We start from the raw sequence: 6,165 nt of genomic DNA on the forward strand, positions 1-6,165 counted from the left end.
CTTATCTTTCGCACACGGAAAACCTGTTTAAAAGTTATCATATACTCAGTATTCACAATCTTTACAACTATAGGCTATCCACAAAACTTAGAACAGAATTTCTTTACAACACTTCATTTCTGGTAGAATTGTCTGCTTTGCAACAACATATCGTACCATACCTAATTCGTAATCCAGATTACTGGCACGTACCAACGTGTCGGCTAAACACTGGAAAGGAAATGTTAGCCTACCGAATCCCAAAGCTTCTAAATGTATTGCATTCTAAAGGTGTCTTTATAGATAGATTAAGCCTGGGTGGATTGCGATCTGTCATGCATGATTTTGCATATACAGATTGATGCGATTTCTTTTTTCTTAGTTTAAAAGTGTGTTTTGTGTTGATTTGCGAATGTCAACTAATATGGTGCTCAGTGGCGTTTTCTAGTTTCATGTTGTTTTCTTTGTTTTTTTTTTCGTATTCATTGTGATTATGCACGATTTTTTGTATATTGATATTTCCGACGCTTCTGCAGAATGTACTGGGGCCAAGAACTCGTCAAGCCGCGTAGCGCGGCTTTTTTTCTTGGCTCCACCATTAGGTGTAATGGAAATAAACTGTTATTATTATTATTATTATTATTATTACTCAAGTCACCACAAGGCGTTTCTTGCAATCAAAAATGAGCTCAAGACCTGACATGGAGCCTCAGAAGTAAAAGAGAATTCTTCAAGTACAAAACCGTAAAAAGAAGTCCCGACGTCTCGAAGCCTACTTGGCTCTTTTTTCAGGGACGGCTATAGGTGGTATGGGGCAGTTACAGCTTCAACCTCTTCATCTTTGTAAATTAGAAAACATAATGTCGTCTTTTTAAATAGGCGGTGTTTTGGTGACTGTTCTGGTAACGTGACGTAGACCATGCGAGTATACAGACGGTAAGGAGCCTGGGGATCTGTTGATGTTTTCCGGTGTCCTGTTGGATGCGCTAAGATTCCAAGAGAATCCTTTTTCGTAAATTTGGCTCGGTGTCAATCACCTGCACATGAGCCAAGTCAGTTGTATGTTCACGCACTTCGCAGTGTTCCGCAACAACGCTGTGTTCACAGTCCAAGTTACGCAGGTCGTTCTTGTACTGGCGCATTCTTTCGTGAAAGTTCTTTGTCTCGCCGATGTAGGTGGCTGGCCACTCTTTGGATGGGATCTTGCATACCACGCCCTGTGCTTTCTCTCTTGGTAGTCGGTCTTTGGGTCTTGGCATTAACCGTCCCAGTGTGGACACTGGCTACTTGAACGCCTTCTTTTCGCAATACGGGGCCAGTGCTTCGCAGGTACCTTTCACATTAGGTACACTGATGAGCGCGATGGGACGGGGCACATCTAGAAATCAGATGCCAGTGAGATAAGAAAAATAATGTAGCGCCTTTGGCGAAGACGCAGAATAAAAATCAGTTTTGCAATCCTCGTTCCTCTCGCAGAAAAAAAACCCAAATACAAATGAAGTGTAAGTCAGCGCCGTGTGTCTCCTGGGTGTCTGTGTGTGTTGTTGTCGTTGTTTTTGCATTGTTGTTTCTTATGATGCTTCACCAACTCGCCCAAGCTTCCCTCTTCACGAATTTTAAAGCCATCAATATTTTTTAAAGCATATCATTCTGAAGGCAAATCAAATATGCTGTTTTAAATTGCTTCAAACGATATACCGTCACAAACTATATGAAATAATTGCAACTGATGCATTCCTGGATGACACAAGAAGGATTCGCACAGAGGATGGCACGCAGAAGCTCACTTACCAGGTTCCATAATTGCTAAATCACATTAAAAAATATCTCGATTTCTAAGTGCCTTATCTAAATTATAAGCACCTCATAAAAAAAAACAGTTTTCTCTCGACTGATATCACATACGCATAGTCATAGACATACGAACTTGTCATAGCACTTAATTTTGGACGTGCTATGTATCGACCACCAAACGCCAGGATTGATGTTCTGTAAGCATTGCATGACCTTCTCTGCAAACAATTAAGGCACTTCTTCAACATTTTATTCGGCGGGAACTTTAATCTTCGAAACATTGATTGGGATGCAATGTGCCCCAAGACTGACTGTCAGCATTCTGAGTTCTTTTAGATACAATCTTCACATGCAATCTTTTTCAAATAGTACAGGGTCTGAAAAGGGTAATTTCAAATAGTAGCTCGCTTCTAAATCTCATCTTTGTCTCTCAGAAACTAAGTTAATCAGACACGCAGTGCGAAGTTGTCCCAGGAATATCGGACCAGCATATGGTTTGGTTGAAGTGTTCGGTTATCCCACGTTCAACTTCACAAGAACCCGCAAGGAAATTTAGTGATTTTACCAAAGCTCAGGATGTGGACATTCTCGACCTCCTGGACCAATCTTTCGACAGCTTTGTTAAATTAAGCAGCAGAAGCGATATTGATATTAATGGGCTTTGGGAATTCTTTAGACAAACCATACACATGTCTATCGCTCAATTTGTGCCTCTCCACAAAAAATAGTTTCGTAAACAGAACCCGTGGGTGACCAGAGCGATATTTCAACTAAAACGTCAAATAAAGCGTCTATGCAACCAATCGAGCAAACAACAACAAAAAAAAAAAGGCTGGTAAGTCGACGCTGTTATCTCTTAGAAGGGACCTACGGTCAATGATAAAAAATGCTAGATGTCGTTTTTTTTAGGTGACGATGACGAACTTTCTTCCAAACGATCCCCAGATACTTTGGCGATAGTTCTCGAGCACAAAACGCTTTGTAAATAAAATTAAGGTCAATGACAGGGAAGTATCTGACAACCTGTCTATCTCGAATGCATTCAAGGATTACTTCGCATCTGTCTTCACGAACAAAGTAAGCAGCATTCTATTTTTCCAATCAAATCGCTCGAGCATCCCTGACGTGGTTCTTTCTGAGGAGGGAATCTTTGAAGCACTCTAATCACTGAAAACAAAAAAAGTCGTGTGGGCCAGACGAAATCCCAAACATTTTTTTTAATACCGCTATGCCGAATGGTGCTCGAAATTTCTTTACGTCATCAACGATCGGAGCTTGAAGTCAGCTACTACTCCGAATGATTGGAAGGTTGCGAAAGCAGTACCTGCTTTTAAATCGGGTGACAAACTAAGCGTGACAAAATTTCGACCAATCTTACTAATTTGCACAAGTGGTAAGGTTCTTAAGCACTTTTTGTTTAAACACTTATCTGTGTATCTCGAGAACAGTGGCTTCTTTTGTAGTTTCCGTCGAGGACTCTCAGCGGAAACAGCTCTTCCACACCGTCAACGAATTTGCGAAAGTTATGAATAAGGGGGGAAAACTAACGTGCTTTTTCTGGATTTCGCAAAGGCCTTTGATCGAGTATCCCAACCCAAGCTCTTCCACAAATTAAGGGCCATGCTCGACAACTATAACATTGTAGCTTGGCTCGATTCATATTTATCTGGACGCCAGCTATTCGTGCAAACTGAAAATATTTCTTCTGAGACTGCTGCGGTTCTGTCGGGGGTACCCCAAGGGTCAGTGCTTGGTCCGTTGCTATTTCTGGTCTTTATTAACGACTTGACAGTAAACACGCCAGTGCAGTGTCGATTGTTCGCAGATGATTGTGTAGTGTTTTCTGATATAGGTTGTGTTGCAGACAAACAAGCGCTTAATGAGTGTCTTTCATCCTTTTGCAACTGGTGTTCGACTTGCCGATTACTTTTAAACTGTACAAAATGTGCTCAGATGACCATTATGCGAAAAAAGTTTCCTTTGGATTTTAGTTATTCGAAGAATAAGTTTCCTTTGGATTTTAGTTATTCGAAGAATAACGTACCCTTGCAAACAGTCAGTGAGTATAAATATCTTGGAGTCATCATTTCATCAAATCTCAGCTGGAACGCGCACATAAACTACATATCCGCTAAAGCTTCATAAAGAAACTGCTCGTTAAGAAGAAAACTTCAGTGGAACCAAATTAATGGCCTACACTACTGTTAGAAGGCCATTGTTAGAATATACCAACTCGGTATGGGATGCCTGCACACAAATAAACACAAACCGTCTAGAAAAAACACAAAAAAGCACTATGTACGCTTTGTTTACAACAGGTACGACAGGCAAGGGTCTATTTCCTGTTCATTCAAACTTTCAGGCTTACCTGAACTTGAAATTCGCAAGAAACTTAGCCGCCTCAAACTTCTATACAACATAGTCAATGGTAAAATTCTGCTTCCCTTTGAAAATTTCATGCAATACAACATGACGAGGCCGACTCGAATTAAACATGACAAAGCTATAATAGTCCCACAAACTAAGAAGGACTCGTTTAAGTTTTTTTTTCTTCCTCGCACCATCAACGAATGGAATAGTTTACCGATAAACATAATTAACCAATCATCAACTCCTGCATTTGTCGCGGCTCTCACAAAACATTTGCTGTCTTAGATAAGTATGTTGTATGCTTTAAAGTGTGCTTTTAAGCTGTCGGTTGTTGCGTTTCTCTTGTATTTATTATCTCATGTGCTACTGTATTGCCTTTATTTAAGATAATGTTGCTGTTGTTCTTTCTTTTTCTGTCTTGTTTTTCTTGTATTTTGCTCAAGAAATGCTCACCCTTGCCTTCGCCACCTTGTAGGTGGCTGACGGTATTACCAAATAAATAAACACCTTCTCTGTCTACCTCCTTCCCTACGCCGGAGATAATACAAATGAGGGAACATACTGAAACAGTGGCGCTACCTTCTTGAAGTATTTGTGCAAACAGCCCTGACGTGGTGATACCTCGGAAATGAATTCACAGTGGGGTCCTCTGTTTTCAGAGCATTTCCGTCAGTCGAGTGGCATTGGCCATGGTTACGAAGTGAGTGAGTGAGAAAATGCGGGTGTTTTCATCTCAACTTAGGCACAAGTTTGGCATAGCAATTTTAGTCTCGACAAAAATGTATATGTGTAGAGGAAGCGTTCTTAAAATAAAGAATACCGTAAACAGGAAGCTTTAAGAATTTTTTTTCTTCAAGATATTGATCATTGAAGCAGCTGAGGCAAAAATTGACGTTCAATCCATCTGTCGGTTTTCGCATGTTTGACTTATCGCTATTTTGTGACTTCTTGCACTACTTCACTATGATTCTTCTGGGACATTAATAATATAGATTCCATTGCGCTTAATGATATGTAACGAAAAAAAAATCTTGTGTTTTAGAGTAATTGTGAAAAGGAAACATCGGAAAAACCCTTTCATGATATTCATTATATTTGAAAAATATCATGAAAAACCCTTATATGATATTTGACAAAGTTTGGCAAATATTCACGTGTCACATATTTAAGATATTTATTACCTTGATATCTCCAGAAAGTTCGAACGTAGCTCTTTTTATCAAATTGGAATTAAATAATATATGTACAAAACAATTTTTATATACATTAGATTGATAGAATATTTACAATATCCAGCAAATTCGAACCGATGATGTTTTTATTTATTTGCTTCGTTTTATTTTTAATTGTTACAGCAGTGGTTTGTGAAATAATATAATCATCAAAGTAGTATTTTGAGCGGAATTAAAGCTCGAAACTTGCCAGATGTGCGTCGAAGAAAGACACTTAGTTGTGGGGTAAAAATAATTTTACTCGGAATTTCGCGCCATTTAAAAAAATATATTTAGGCCTTCGTGTTACGTTAAGTATTAAGGTTAGGTAATTAACCATTTCGACGGCCTAATATTGGCCGGAATGGCACCCATGCAAGAGCGCATTCAAAACGTGCCACTGATGAAATTCAAGCGTTATTTGAAGACTGAAGACAAAATACGATATTTTGTATTCATATTTTCCGAAGAGCCACAATCCTACGAGGGTAAAAACAAAAACTGATTCCAATAAAGTATGGTCTGTTTAAATAAAATAATCCCGAATTTGATAGGTTTTTGATACATTCCTTTACTGAGATGTACGTAGCGGATTTAGTATGCGCATGTACAATTTAATGTACAATCAAACTAAGCTCGAGCTTTGTGATAATGTCAACGTCATTAAAGTATAGTAAATAGGTAACACATAAAAACTCGCCAAACGTTACCAAAAATAATCAAAAGAACAGTTTGACATAAAAAAGTTCTCGAATATAAATTTTTTTTAACCCTGCGAGCCTAATGAAATTTTTTTCAAGAATGTCACGGA

The sequence above is a fragment of the Ixodes scapularis genome, unplaced genomic scaffold (genome assembly GCF_016920785.2).
Source record: "Ixodes scapularis isolate PalLabHiFi unplaced genomic scaffold, ASM1692078v2 PGA_scaffold10__122_contigs__length_95168666, whole genome shotgun sequence".
NCBI lineage: Eukaryota > Metazoa > Arthropoda > Arachnida > Ixodida > Ixodidae > Ixodes > Ixodes scapularis.